This window comes from Delphinapterus leucas, chromosome 6, assembly GCF_059928025.1.
Source record: "Delphinapterus leucas isolate spDelLeu-1000000601 "Yukka" chromosome 6, BTC_Dleu_Yukka2, whole genome shotgun sequence".
Classification (NCBI taxonomy): domain Eukaryota; kingdom Metazoa; phylum Chordata; class Mammalia; order Artiodactyla; family Monodontidae; genus Delphinapterus; species Delphinapterus leucas.
The window spans coordinates 18,192,434-18,208,498 of NC_143134.1; the positions used below are offsets into that span (position 1 = coordinate 18,192,434).

A 16,065-nucleotide genomic window follows, 5' to 3' on the forward strand; every position below is an offset into this window, starting at 1 on the left:
AAGCTGAAAATAAACACATTTTCCCTTTAAAAGAGAAAATAAGTCAGGAGCAGGAAATGAGCCTCAACTCAACCTAGCTTGTGATTCTGACTAACTCCATCTCAAAACAAAAGAAGCAACAACTTTATAGCTGAGCGACTGTGAAGTACAAAGCTAGAGGAAGACGACCCTTTTCGGAGCCCTTAAATACATGCCAGGCACGCATGCTGGATGCTCAACACACACCAACAAGACTGAGATTACTATCCTGGGAGGCACGAGAGCTTCAGAAAGGGTCATAACTCAAGGTCACATGGCTGCGAAGTAGAAGAACCATAATTCAGGGCCAGCTTGTCTCCACGGCACGCAGAGTGTTCCCAAGGAGCCATGGTGCCTGTGTTGTGGGTGATGCCAGACCCTGCTTCCCCCGCTCTGGCTTTAAATATCTAGTTGGCTCTGATAACAGTACATCCATTTTTTATTAAAGCACAGAAAGGACATTTGACTTGTCTCAATCACCTTACCTCCTCTATCTGTGTCTAATTTCTCAGTGTCCTTTGTTTGATAAATCACTAGATGAAACAAACATGGTGACCTTATTTAGATGAAACAAACATGGTGACCTTATTTCCATGTCACTAACAGAGCTCAGTAAGAAACAATACTTACATAAAAGATTCTGATAACATAGGCAACACAAAACTGTGTTAAAAGATATGGCTTACAAGTGTGAGAACTACTGGGAAGGGGGTTACTTTTAAATAACAACTTGATAAATGTGGTCACCCTTTTTAAAATGAAGAGAAATACGATGTAGAGTTTGGGGGGAAAAAAAGCAACAAAGATGGAACAATGATGGAAACTAGACCCTAGAGGAGGAAACAAGTCAGGAGTATTTAAGCTTACAGAAAAGGTGACTTCGGTCTTTGACCAGGATCAACTTTCCAGCTGAAGACAATTTAAAAATTTAGACAAAATTAAAAATGCTTCCACTAGAAAAATAGCAAAGATCTAACAGTTATTATCAGGCAGAAAATAAGGAGAAAATGTGAGCTTTGAGAAGGAAGTAGAGCCTTTTCTGCCTCAGTGGTGATGCCAACTCAGGAAGGTTGACCAGAGACAAGTAGGATGGGAGGAGTCACGTGGCCACCAGAGGCAGAGAACCAGCTGCCAACACCTTGAATCTCACTCCCCTTCACGAAGGGAGGTGGGGGAGCAACGAACATCCAGGTCTTGAAGTATTCCTGAAAGCAAATTCTCTCATAAAATGCTCAGCAAACAATAAAAACGAGGCACACTTTGAGACGACATGATAAGAAATACGAGACTTCAAATCTGGAGTCCCTGCCATTATTTGACATAGACTGTAGAAAAGCTATGCTTACTACATACATGGAGATGGATACCGAATTTAAGAATGTTTAGAAGCAACAGGAAACTATAAAACATGATATAACAGTTGAAAAAGATGCCAGAAATCAGAGAATTGAACGATAAAATAAGAACTTAGGCATCAATGGATGAGTTTAATGGTAGATTAGACTTAATCAGTAAAGTGTAAGTTAAGTCAGAAGGAACTATCAACAACGAAGCATGGAGAAACAGAATAATGGGTGGGGAAAAGAGGGTATGAGACACAATGGATACAATGAATAGGTCTAACATATGTTTAACTGGAGTCCCAGGATGAGGGGGAAGAGAATGGGATAAAATCAATATATGAGTCAGAGACTGAAAATTACATTGGAAAAAAAAACAAAAAACAACCACCAATTAAAGAAACCCAAGCAAACCTAAGCAAGCTGAAGCAGAGGAAATGCACATCTAGCAACAATCATGGGAAAACTAGAGAAAACAAAGACGATCTAAAAATAAAGACACTAAAGAAATCATAAAAGCAGCCAGAGGGCATCCTCAAAGACAGGCATCTGACCTCCTAACTGCCATCACTAAAAGTCAGAAGACCCTGGAAAGACAGCTTCAAGGTGCTGAAAAAAAATAAATGCAAACCCAGAATTCTATATTCAGTGAAAACTTACTTTAAGAATAAGCAAAATAAGATATTTCATACAAGCAAAATTAGAATAATTTGCTACCAGCAGATTATTACTAAAATAAATTCTTTAGGTACAAAGAAAACAATACTTGCAAATTACCCACATAAATACTCATCAGTAGTAAAACAGATAAACTCTGCTATATCCACATCATGGAATCCTATATATCAATGAAAACGAATGGACATAGCCACACACAATGTGACCTAATCTCACAAACGTTGCACCGAAGTAGCCAGAACAACAAAAATATACCAAAATGATCCCACTTATCTAAAATTAAAAACAACAAAACTAAACTATTTATAAATGATTCATAATTAGGTAGTGGAATATAAAGAAACACACAGAAGAAAGTAGGAAAAAAGAGGCTACTGGTGAAGGAGGAAGGCAAGGAGAGGGGAGGGGATTACAATGGGGTGGGGTCAACAGGGATGTTGGTTATGTTCTTGACCTAAGTGGCAGCTGGTTAAACAATTCATTTTTTAACATCTAACCAACTTTGCTGTCTATTTGCTACAGTTCACTGTCAACGTTTAAAAATGAAATAAAAATAAAAATAAATAAAAATGAAAACGAGAAGGTAAGATTAAGTTATTTTAACTACATGAATGTTTCTTTAAATGGGGAAATAAATCAGTTCTTCATGCATATGGAAAATCAAATGAGAAAACTTGGGTTTAGTGATTCCAACTGGACAAAGAAAACATGAAATTTCTAATGTGACTTAATAGAGGAAGAAATCGTTTAATCAAGTATTTATTGAGGATATACTAGGAGCCTGGCAATTAATGAGTTTTACCTCCTGGAATCTTCAAGAAAAGAAAAACTCTAGCCTAATAGACATTTTCATGTCTGAAGAAGGAAAATGAATTCGAAATCTGGAGGTTCATTCCTGTTCTTTGACAGGACCTTTGTTAGGACACAGGGCTGTGCTTCATGGCTAGTTATGTGTTGGACTGAATTAAAATTGAGCCCACATCACATTCCTAAAGCCAAACTTGAAAAAAGAGAGAAAATATGCTAAATCTATCCTTTGAAACTTAAATCTCTGATTTTTCTGATTAGATGCAAAAGATTGAGATAAGTCATGATCACTTAGTAAAAAAAAAATCAGTGAAATAAAAATAACTTCAAAAAACGGTTTTAATTACTTTTGGGTTCAATTGATCAACTATTTATTGAGTGCTTGATATATGACTAGCAGCATTATTAATACAAGGCAAATGTATTCATTAGTTTCATTCATTTGCTACTGAAATGAGATTTTATTACATCTCATTGATCTCTTAGTAGGATGGCAATATTTCACTCTTCAACAATACACACTGGTATCAGAGTTGGGGAGAGGTTTTTCTTCTGTTTGAAAATGAGCCAGATTAACTCAATGACCCTAAATCTTTGAAAGAGAATTTTTTTTCCTGTTCTGTTAAAAAGAAACTCTTAGGTTACCCACATATGATCTTAGCTCTTCAAAGTAGTTGGTTGTTGCAAGTCATTAACACATCACGTTAGTACATTTATTCTCCATCACAGAGACTATCTCAGGAGAAGAGATTCAACCAGTTACCCAGCAGCCTAAAGGTTCCCGTTTCTTCTGAAATGGGTACACCAAGATAACAAAGTAAAAATGAACAAAGAATAAAAGTAGTAACTTATAAAGCACGTATAGAGACTCTAAATAGAAGCTACTGTGGTAACTTACAGTAGGGTGATACTTACAGTAGGGAGATGCTGGAGGGTTATCCTATAGCTCTTAGGTTTATTCTTCACAGGGAGTCTGACATAGGAGGGCCCACAGTCATCTAATTCAAAAATGAGTGGCTCTGTTCCCACCAGTGCAGAATGTATGCTATGTCACAGATCGTTTTCACTACTTCATGTCTCAAATCATTAGTGTGTTTCTGTAGAAGTTAAAGACTGTCATCGGTAACCTGGTAGGAGGAGGGATCCCTTCTATTTAAAAAAAAAAAAAGACTTTAAGAAGGAAAATGCTAGAGTAGAAAACGCTAGAGATCAGTCCCTCTACTGAAACAACCAGTTAGCTGGAAACTTCAATCAAAGCCAACTACATGGGGACACCAGAACCTGGTAAGGCACTTACAGCAACCAGGGGAGTGTCTGATGAAGGGAGAGGCCGCTGCCCTTTGGTAAGAGGGCAGCAGATGTGAACCACCTACCATCCCCCTCTCCTAGAGTGGCCAGCTGGAGCCAGGGTGGGCAGTATGGGTATCTGTTGTATTCCTTTACCACCTTTTTAAAAAAGATTCAGACATTTAAGGAAATCCCTGTCAGGTCACAGGCTGATTGCAGAGAAAATGAAACAAGAAATTTTAGTGAGCACATGCAACAAAGAATACTTATTTTGCCAAAATAGCTTGAAGAAATACAAGTGGATGACTGCAGCCCTTAAGAGCAATCCCCGAGGAGGGAGAGAATCTGACTTTTATAATTCTTGAGTATGTGCAGTTCTAAACAAAAAATTGCAAAGCATACCAAAAACAGGAAACTAAGACTCATTCACAAGAAAGAGAGAAGTGGACAGAAACTATGCCTGAGGAATCTTAAACACTGGTTACTAGGCAAAGTCAACTGTCTCAGTTATGCTCAAGGAGCTAAAGGAAATCATGTCAAGAACTAAAGGAGCACAAACAACAAAAGCAGAAGTCAACAAGTGGGACTGCATCAAACTAAAAAGCCTCTGCACTGCAAAAAAAAAAAAAAAAAAAAAAAAAAACAAAATGAAAAGGCAACCTACAGAATGGGAGAAAATATTTATATTTGCAAACCATATACTGGATAAGGAGTTAATATCCAAAATATATAAAAACTCATATAACTCAATAAAAAAATCGGATTAAAAAAATTGACAGAGGAACTAAATAGACGTTTTTCCTATTGGCCATAGAAGACATTCAAATGGCCAACAGGTACATGAAAAGGTGTTCAACATCACTAATCATCATGGAAATGTAAGTCAAAACCACAGTGTGATAGCACCTCACATCTGTTAGAATGACCATCACCAAGAAGTCACAAGAGATAACAAGTGCTGGTGAGGACATGAAGAAAAGGGAAGCCTGGTACACCACTGCTGGAATGTAAGTTGGTAATGTTTTTTTCCACTATGGAAAACAGTACAGAGGTTCCTCAAAAATTTAGAACTACCATATGATCCAGCAAATTCCACTTCTGGGTATATATCCAAAGGAAATAAAAACAGGATATTGAAGAGAAATCTGCACCTCCATGTTTATTGTAGCATTATACACAATAGCCAAGATATGGAAACAACCTAAGTATCTGTCAATGAATAAATGTATAAAAAAACTGTTCACGCGCACGCACACACACACACACAGAAATATAATTCATCCCTAAGAAAGGTGGAAATTCATTTTCATACCATTTGCAACAACATAGATGAACCTTGAGGACATTATGCCAAGTGATATAAGTCAGATAGAGAGAGACAAATACTGTATACCACTTGTGGAATCTGAAAAAGCCAAACTTGTAAAAAGAGAGCATAGAATGGTGGCTACCGGTGGCTGCGGGGTAGGGAAATAGGAGAGATGCCATTTAAGGGTACAAACTTGACACCTGTAGATAAATAAATCCTGGTGATCTAATACACAATATAATGATTACAGACAACAGTACTGCGTTATAAATATCAAATCTGCTAAGAGACTGGATCTTTATTATTCTCACCACAAAAAAAGAAATGATAATCATGTGATGTCTTAGAGGTGTAACACTACAATGGCAATGATACTGCATTATATAAATGTAAAAAATCAACATGTTCTACATCTTAAACTTACACAGTTATATGTCAAATCTATTTCAGTTAAAAAAAGAAAATAAAAAGGACTAAAGGAAATGAGAACACTGTATGAACAAAGGGGGGAACCCAATAAAGATAAATTACAAAAAGGAACCAAACAGAAATACTGGAGCTGAAAAGTACAATAGCTAAAATAAGGGACCTGTGTTACACCACCACCATCAAGCATACTGACACCACATCATAGGAGTCTCAGAGGGAGATGAGAAAGAGAAAGGGTAGAAAAAATAAATACTGGCCAAAAACTTCCTAAATTTGATGAAAGACATGAATCTACACTCCTAGGAAGTTCAACAAGTTCCAAGCAGGATAAACTTAAAGAGATCCACACCGAGGAACATTATAGTCAAAAAAAAAAAAAAAAAAAAAATTTCTTTTTTGGCTGTGCCGAGTAGCATGTGAGATCTTAGTTCCCTGACCAGGGATCGCACCCGGCCCTCTGCAGTGAAAGCGCAGTCTTAACCACTGGCCCACCAGGGAAGTCCCCAGTCAAACTGTTGAAAGCCAAAGATAGAATCTTGAAAGTAGCAAGACAGAAGTGACTCGTCACATACAAGGGATCCTCAATAAGATTAAGAGCTGATATCAGAAACCATGGAGGTCAGAAAGGAAGTGGAGTGACACATGTAAAGTGCTGAAAGAAAAAAAAAAACTGTCAACCAAAAATTCTTTATCTGGCAAAAGTATTTTTCAAGGATAAAGGATGAATTGAGACATTTCCAGATAAACCAGAACCAAGGAAATCTATTATCACTAAACCTACCCTACAAGAATCCTTCAGGATGAAATAAAACGACATTAATTAGGTAGTAACCCAAAGCCATGTGAAGAAATAAGTAAACACTGGTAAAGATAACTATATAGGTAAATATAAAAGCTGATATTATTGTTCTTTTGGTTTGTAACTCCTCTTTTTTCCCGATATAATTTAAAAGGCAAATTCGTAAAATAATTATAAATTTATGTCAAAGGTCAGACAGGTATAAAGATGTAATCTGTGACAGTAACAATGTAAACAAGAGATAGAGATGTATAGGAGCAGAGTATTTGCGTATTACTCAAACTAAAATGATTATTACCCAAACTAGGTTGTTATAAATTTAAGATGTTAATTGCAATCCCTAAGGTAATCACTAAGAAAATAACTCATAACCAAAAGAGAGCTGGGGTGGATTTAGTATCAAATGAAACACATTTTAAGTAAACAAAAGTTTATAAGAGACAAAGAGGGATGTTGCAAATTGATAGAAGGTTCAATTTGTCAAGGTTTAACAATTATAAATGTATATACATCGAATGACAGAACCCCAAAATATATGAAGCAAAAATGGACAGAACTGAAGGGAGAAATAGATAGTTCTACAAGAGCTGGAGACTACCATACACATTTTCAATAATGGAGGACTTGAACAACACTTTAAACCAATTAGATCTAACAGAACACATCACCCAACAACAGAATACACATTTTCCACAGTGGACATGTAGCATTCTCCAGGTTAGATCATACATCAGGCCATAAAACAAGTCTTAATAAATTTTAAAAGACTGAAATCATACAAAGTATGAAAAAAAGTACAAAGGAAAAAAAGACTCAAATCACTAAAATTAGAAATGAAAGAGGAAACATTACTACTGATTTTACAGTAATAAAAAGAATTATAAGAGAATATGAATAACAATATGAATATGTATGTACACCAACACATCGGATAACCTAGTTGAAATGGACAAATTCCTAGAAACTACGAAAACTGACTCAAGAAGAAACAGGAAGTCTATATAGTCCTGTAACAAGTAAAAAGATTGATTCAATAATCAAAAACCTCCCATCAAAGTAAAACTCAGGACCAGATGGCTTTACTGGTGATTTCTACCAAATGTTTAGAGAATTAACACCAATCCTTCTCAAACACATCCAAAAAACTGAAGAGGGACACTTCCTAACTCATCCTATGAGGCTAGCAATATCTTGATACCAAAGCCAGACAAAGACACTACAAAGAAAATTACAGACCACTATCTTTATGAATATATATGGAAGAAAATATTTAAGAGTCTTGTAGCCAGAGGATATTAAAAATTCCTACAACTCAACAACAAAAAGACAAACGACCCAATTAAAAAATGAGCAAAGGACTTGAATAGACATTTTTTAAAAGACACAAATGACAAATAAGCACACAAAAAGATGTTCAACATCATTTTAGTCATCAAGGAAATGTAAGCCAAAACCCCAATAAAACATCACTTCACACCATTAGGATGGCTATAAAATAAAAAAAAAAATTTAAAAGAAAGGAAAATAACAAGTGCAGGCAAGGATGTGGAGAAATTGCACCCCTTGTGCACTGTTGATGGGAAAGTAAAATGATGCAGCAGCTGTAGAAAACAATTTGGTGACTCCTCAAAAAGTTAAATGGAATGACCACTGATCCAGCGACTCCGCTTCTGGGTACAGACACAAAGGAACTGAAAGCAGAGACTCAAATAGATATTTGAATACCAACATGATAGCAACATTATTCACAATAGTCAAAAGATGGAAACAACCCAAGAGAGTGTGTGTGTGTGTGTGTGTGTGTGTGTGTGTGTAAAGCATGAATGAGCCTTCAAGACATTATGCTAAGTGAAATAAGCCAGACACAAAAGGACACATATTGTATGATTCCATTTCACAGAGTCAGAAAGTAGATTAGAAGTTACCAGGGGCTTGGGAGATGGTGAAATTGGGAATTACTGCTTAGTGAGCACAGAGTTTCTGTTTGGGGTGATGAAGATGTTTTGGAAATAGTGGGGATGGTTGCACAGCATTGTGAATGTAACTAAAGTCACTGAACTGTATACTTAAAAATGGTTATAATGGCAAATTTTATGTTATATACAATTTACTGCTTCCCCAAATGGGGGGAAAAAGTCTTTAAGGTGCATTAACTATTTTCGGTATTTATGGAGAGAAAGGAACGTCGATTGGGGTCAGATCTCCCTAGGGAAAGCATGTACCCTTGCCTAAGATGGTCTTCTATATTCCATAGCCTAGAAGGAAGACGTAAATGGGCAACATCTTAGACCTAAAGCGTGAGACATTTAGACAGGCCTGTAAGGGGAAACAGAGGAATGTCCTCATGGAAGAGAGGGCAGACATAGGTCAGATGCAGGTGCTTCTTGTGCGGCCTGCCAAACTCCGCTTAAGACAGTGTTAGGTGTGCCTGTGCTGCATGATGGCTGCATGAAAATACTGACATCAGGACGGGGACAAGAACCCCTAACGCTAGGTATGCCCAAAGACAGTCCATCCTGGGAGAAGGCTACATGAAGTTTCCTGTAGAAAGGGGCTGGATGCCTGTTAATCACAAGTTAATGAAAGTGTATTCGCTCACTTAGTATCCAAAGATGGTCACTACCAGAGCCTCTCTCTTTGAGAAGTGGGATTTTTTCCTTTCCCTTTAAATCTGGGCTGGCCCAATGACTTCCTTAACCAAAAAAAATGGGGCAGAAGTCACATCGTGGCAGGCAGTCTCTAAAATGACCCTCGAAGTTCCCTGTCTCCCGGTATTCACAGTCATGTGTACTCCCTTTCCCTTGAAGGTGGCGTTAGACTCGTCGGCTCTCTTCTGAGACCAGGCTATGAAGACTAGGCTTCCATGTCAAAGGGACTCTGTCTCTGTGATCACTCTGCTGGGGGAAGCAAGCTACCACATGATGAGCAGCCCCATGGAGAGGCCCACATGGCATGGGGAGGAACGCTGGCCCTGAGACCAACGGCCCGTGAGAAACTGAAGCCTGCCAAAAACCATACAGTGAACTTGGAAGTGACCCTTCCAACCCAATTGAATCTTGAAATGATTACAGTCCCGGCTGACACTGTAAATGCAGCTTTATGAGATGCTCTGAGCCAGAGGCACCCAGCTAGGTCCCTTCTGGATTCCTTACCTACAGGGACCATGAGATAACTGCTTGTTGTTTTCAGCCACTACGTTTTGTGGCTTTTTTATTACACAGCGATAAATGATGCATATAAGATGTTCTGCAACTTCTAAACTGAGGCCTTTCCTCCCTCCTTTTAGAGGCCAGCCTTCATGCTAGGAGAAGTTCAAGGCATGTGGAGAAGCAGCAAGGTGCTCATGTGGACAGTCTCAGCCAAGCACCCACTACCAGCTAGAAGACAGGCTCTAGGCAAGCCACCCCAGCAGCTGCCAGCCATTCAAGCCACTCCAGCCGAGGCCCTAGACATCATGGAACAGAGATAAGCCATCTTCTCCATGCCCTGCTCAATGTCTGACCTAGAGAATCACTGAGCAAATAAAATGGTTGTTTGAAGCCACTAAATTTTGGGGTGGTGTGTTCCACCACAATAAATAACCCAGACAACCACTAGTTAGTAGGATTTGCAGTAAGAGGTAACAGACCACACAGGGTATAGATCTGGGGCTTCTGACTGGTATACTAGACATCAGTGATTCATTCACAAATGGTGGACAAACTGAACAACTGGACGCATTGGGCGGCACAGGATGAGGTGCGTAAGGAAACATTACCCTGTGGCTACAATCTAAAACCTAAATCCACCACTTAATGTCTTGAAAATGTGAGCCGTTGGTTAGAGTCAACAGTTTAAGCCAGACTGACCAAAGAAATCCCCTGTGTATGTCTTGCTGGAATTAGAAATGTCCAAACTAAAAAGGCTCTATAATATCAGTATCTTGGTTGTTGCTAAAAAAAGGGAGCATCAGTATTTTCCAGCATTATTTAGTTACCTGCTCACCCAAATGGGAAGAATCTGCCAAAGCCCTGCCTCTAACAGATCTAAAAGAGAAAAGCTTTATCAAATTGAATGGGTTATAGCAATGTCAAACATTTAGAGAAAAGCACAGTACTAATCACATGAATGTTACACTGGTAAGGAGTTAACACTGCAACAAACTATAAAAGAGCCTTTGTGATAGACAGCAGATGGTGAGCAATGCAGGCTAGACCACTTTGGAAAAGGAGTCCTTGCTCAGAAAAAAGCCTGTGAAGCATGTAACTTTACAATAAAGGCGGTCCTTTATATTAAAGCTCCCAGACCTCTCGGGCATATTATTAGGAACCACATAATATAACTCTATTCCTCTACCCAAGCAGAAGTATACAGCTATCATTCCCAATACCCATAAACAAAAGGGAACAAGAATGGGGAGAAGAAGTCTACAAGCGTAGGTGTGTCAACTAAATTAGCAAGGCTATCCTCCGAGACTTTAACCCGCACGTTTCGGAGACACAGGAAGACTTGACAGCATGGATGTGGGAAGAGCAACAGCACTTGCCAAATGCAAATCCTGTTCCTCCAGTGCCAGCATATCTACTGGTATCACTAGCTTCTGCCTAGGAAACGTCACCAAAAATTCACTTGCCCACAAGATCCAAACAGTGGAAACTGACTAATGGCCTATTTGGGAATGTCTGAAAAACATGCATTAATTAATATAGTCATGTGATGCCAAGTGAGAGATGGGTCCAATGCACTTGATATGCAATGTACTATATAACTGGTACCTGATTCATCTATAAATGAATAAACATCAAGTCAGGGAATAAAGAGTCCTGAAGTGAGCTATGTATCAATGCCTCCACAGCAATACAGACACCACTTAGCACACATTTAGCTAATTTGATACCAAGCTAAGTAGTATTCTATGTCATCAGTGCTAGTCTGATTAATAAAGACGATGAAATTAATAAAGTTCTTGTTGTAAAGCAATATTTTATGTTGTACTTATTGTTCTTGAAAAGAAAGATATTCACCACCACCACAACAAAATCCCACTGGAACATGCACCAAAAAAGAAATATGTATGATCACAGTTAGAATATCAAAATGAAAGAAACAGAGGAATATACAGAGCCCTAATAATGTGCATTTAACGAGGGAATAGTTAGGGGATAATTTATGAAAAGATAAATTATGTAAAGGGATGAAACAGAAGCTATAAAAGAGCAAAGAGCCTTTTCCCTTCCTTTCTGAGAAGTCCTATATTAACACATGCAGCACAAACCGGTTTGCATTTGGCAGGCTTCCTGTGTCCATTAGCAAATAGGTAAGCCAAAATAAGGAAAGCTTTTCTAGGCATTTTAGTAATGATTACAAGTCCATTACCAGACAGATCTAGTTACAAATGTACCCTTTTTTTTTTCCCAATTAGATTATAATGCAAAGAATAAAACTACCTTCACCTCAAAAGGAGGGAGATGTGTCACAGCCTGGAATACAGGCCAAGTTTCTGGGGCCCAGTAAGTAATCTCAGTCATTGGTAGTTCATTGAAACAAAACGACTGTTACTTTCTGCCCACATATCATTTGATTAATCAGTGGCTCTGGGGCACAAGACCATTAATTTCAGTCCCAGGAAGCCATATCAGATGCTATAAGTCTCAGGCACATTGATTTTTTTCACTAGTGGGGATTGTACATGTGGCTTTAGAGTCATACAACTCTGAGCATCATGATCTAGAACGATGTCATCCCACGGTGACTCGTTTGCTCATCCTGTATTTAAGCTCTTTTCTCCCCTCTTCTCTGCCTTTTTAAAAGGTTTAAACAAAATGGCTATCAGCCTCTGACTTCAGTGATTTCTGTCATCAAACACTCAGACATCTTCCTCCTTTCTCATCATCATTGTTTGATCCATCAGCCTGGTACAATTCTTGGCCAATGGCCATGTTAATTTTCTACTTGAAAGAACACAAATAGGATACCGCTTATGACGAAGGTAGTAGGGGGAGCTTGGGGAATAGCTGTTCATCTTGATGCACAGCAATTAGCTTGGCAAACAGAAACAGGAACATGACTGGATCTGATGCCTAGCCAAAATTGCCTAAAGGAAAAAAAATCATTTTGTTGGAGGTATTAAGTGGCTCTTTAAATAGTGGCTATCAACAGTTATATTTGCCCTTTGAGAAATCACACGGGCAGTGTGACATCAGAGATCTCCAGTTTCCATGGTGATTATTAGTGATGGCATTTCAAATGTTATGGTTAAGTTCTACAGTGTAATCTTTGCACTTTATACCATATGAGAGGGAAGGAAAAAACTGCTCCATCTTAACGTTTTTAAAGGAAAGAATGCTGATCATCCAAGTAGATAAACATCATGGCTTTTAAGGAGATACGATTTGTTAATCTTAAACAGATGTGTGCTGATCAAAGCTACATGAGTAAGTTGATGAAAGATACTAAAGTACTTGGACTTAAGTATTAATTAACTTAATTAACTGCTTAGATTAATTAACTGCTTAGATATTTAGCAGCAATTAACTGTTATTTCCTGCCTACACATTATAAGCTGGTTGTTCTCATACTACTGATTTACCCATTTTTATATGTAGGAAAAAATGATTTTCTTACGCTGAAGCAACTAATCCTGAGTTGAGAAATAGTCTAAGTAGGGAAAAATTTGTCTTCCTCTGCAGTTAAGGGCAATCTGCAGGGTGAAGACTGAGCGAGCTGCTCTGGCCCCATCAACATCCCTCAAAGGCAGGGTGGCATCTCCTCCTTCCTCTCTCTGCCCTCTCAGTCCATGTTCCCCACACACAGGAGATACTCAATACACGTAGTGTTTTGATGTTGATGAAGTTAGCCATTTCATTTTTGCTTTGTTTAATTTTCACATTTAGAGTTGATGGTTAATTTTAAAACACACAGTTTACTTACTAAGACAATTTTATATACTTAAGCAGAATGAATAAACTTAAAAGTCACTCTGAGAAAGTGCTTCATTGGACTCTGATAAACAAGTTTTCAGTTTTCTCATGTATCTATAAAGTTAGTCTTTTAAAAAAGATAAATCGGCTATAAAATATACAGTATGTACCTTTTATTAACAAAATATCTTGAGGTAACAGATAAAAACAATTTGGTTTTTAATATGGAAAAATAGACTATATGGAGTCTTTCTGACTAGTGATTCAAATCACATCTACTGTGTAGTTAATAATATTGTCTAGAGGCAGAATCAAAGATTATAAATCCAAGTAAACAGAGAAAATCTGCTGGCAAGATGAAGGGAAGTCACAATGAATCAGGACGTAATTAAAAAAAAAATTCTACATAAATGCATTCCTCTTACAGTCACAGAAACCAGAATGATAAATGATCTCTCCCTTTACTCAAGCTACTAGTTATGCCAGGACAGAATACCTAGACCACCACCACGTATGAGTTATGCAAAAGCCTACAGACCAGAACAAAGATGGATTTACAAATAAAGGACAAGGTCAGGGAAAAAAAAGTAGGACACAGGTCATAAAATATCACTACTTGGGACAGAAATGGACATGCCTCCACAAATCATGGCTAGGATTAGCTACCTACGGGAAACTTTATCATCAAATACCCCAAACTAAATGTCTGAGATCAATTACTAATGAAATTAAAGGGTCTCTTAATATGGTTTTAGAAAAGAATCTACTTCATATGTAATCAGTACAACATAGTTGGTCTTGTTGAGAACTAAAATAAATGAAGATATTAAGGGGCAGAATTCTAGACTGTTAGAACTGTAAAAGATAACCTAACCCACTTATTTTTAGTAAAGAAATAAAGGTCCATGGAGATCAAGCAACATTATTCAAGATTACAAGGAGAGCTACTGTCAATGCAGGAATAGAATCCTAACACCCCCGTCCAAGTGTCTCTTCTTACACACCACACCTAATGAAGTCTTGTGAATAAATGCAGCACACAAGCACCAGTACTATCACAAGGAGATTTGCATTCTAAGGATCAACCTATGGAGAATAATTCACTTTTTACAAAAACCAATTAAACACACACACACACAGCATTGTACTTATATCAGAAAGACCAAAGTCAACTGAACAAATATGGAAGAAAAAAAACAACCAAAGAACACATTATGATAAAAAAAAAACACTTTAAATCTGCCTTCCTTGAAGTTCTGAATAATGGACACCTCAGATGTCTGATTCAGAAACTTAAATAGAACAGTAATATATTACTAACTTAGAGAAATAAAATGCATCACGCACAGAGTAAATGTTCTTGGTGTTTTCATTTGAAGAGTGATCAGGTCGTCAGTCAAACAACAAGTCAAGGCCCTAGCTGGTTTCCCCAGCACAGAGCAGTGGTGGGGAGGCTCACAGACCATAGAGACAGGAAGTAACACAGAACTCCCTTGAGCGCCACGAATGCAGTCCAGGGCTGCTTCTGTAGAAACCCTCTGGCTAAGAGAAACCCCTGTACAGAAACCAAGTAGTCTTACTGTGACAACTAATAAGCAGAAAGGTTCTTCCCTGTTATTTTTAGCAAGTCTCTTCTTGTTATTTTAAAAGTTCTACAAGCAGATGATCTGAAATTGAGCTATTATTTAGAGTATAACAAAAGGCTAGAAAGAGGACAGACGCTGATTTCCACTTAGAAAGACACTGCTCAAAAAGCAGAAACTGAGGCTCTTACAGGCAACTGAATGTGACCTCAGGCAAGTCAGCGGCCCCTCTCTGCATGTAACATTTCTAAAAAGAGATAGATATCATGAAGGCAAATTAAATATAATGGAGAAGTGAAAGAATACAGATGCCCTGGGACTTCCCTGGTGGCGCTGTGGTTAAGAATCCGCCTGCCAATGCAGGGGACATGGGTTCGAGCCCTGGTCGGGGAAGATCCCACATGCCACAGAGCAACTAAGCCCATGCACCACAACTACTGAGCCTGTGCTCTAGAGCCCATGAGCCACAACTACTGAGCCCGTGCGCCACAACTACTGAAGCCCTTGTGCCTAGAACCCATGCTCTGCAACAAAAGAAGCCACCGCAGTGAGAAACCCACACACTGCAACAGAGTAGCCCCTCTCACCGCAACTAGAGAAAGCCCACGTGCAGCAACGAAGAACCAACACAGCCAAAAAAAAAAAAAAAAATTAAGAAAAAAAAGAATACAGATGCCCTTCAGTTTTAAAACTGATCAAGTTCCCACAGGTACCAGAAAATCACTTGATTGCCTATCAGACTTTGGGAATGCAGGCACTGCCAGGGTCACAGAGAATATCTTTACCATAGTGATTTGAAAGAGAATACTGCATTTGGAAGAGAATACTAAAACCCTTGCTACTCAAAGTATGGTCTGAAGACAATCAGTATAGGTTATCACTGGGTGCTGGTTAGAAATCTAGGCTTTCAGGCCCC

At 38.3% G+C, this 16,065-nt stretch overlaps 1 protein-coding gene and 1 long non-coding RNA gene across 3 annotated transcripts in view; one reads left to right on the top strand and one right to left on the bottom strand.

Moving 5' to 3' along the window:
- Nucleotides 1-11,626, top strand: part of LOC111185394 (uncharacterized) — a 28,373-nt gene extending 16,747 nt beyond the window's left edge. Inside the window, exon 2 of the long non-coding RNA XR_002647526.2 lies at nucleotides 9,475-11,626. This is a non-coding gene — a long non-coding RNA (uncharacterized LOC111185394). The remainder of the gene's footprint in view (nucleotides 1-9,474) is intronic.
- Nucleotides 1-16,065, bottom strand: part of ELP3 (elongator acetyltransferase complex subunit 3) — a 115,143-nt gene that overhangs the window by 14,491 nt on the left and 84,587 nt on the right. The window lies entirely within an intron of this gene.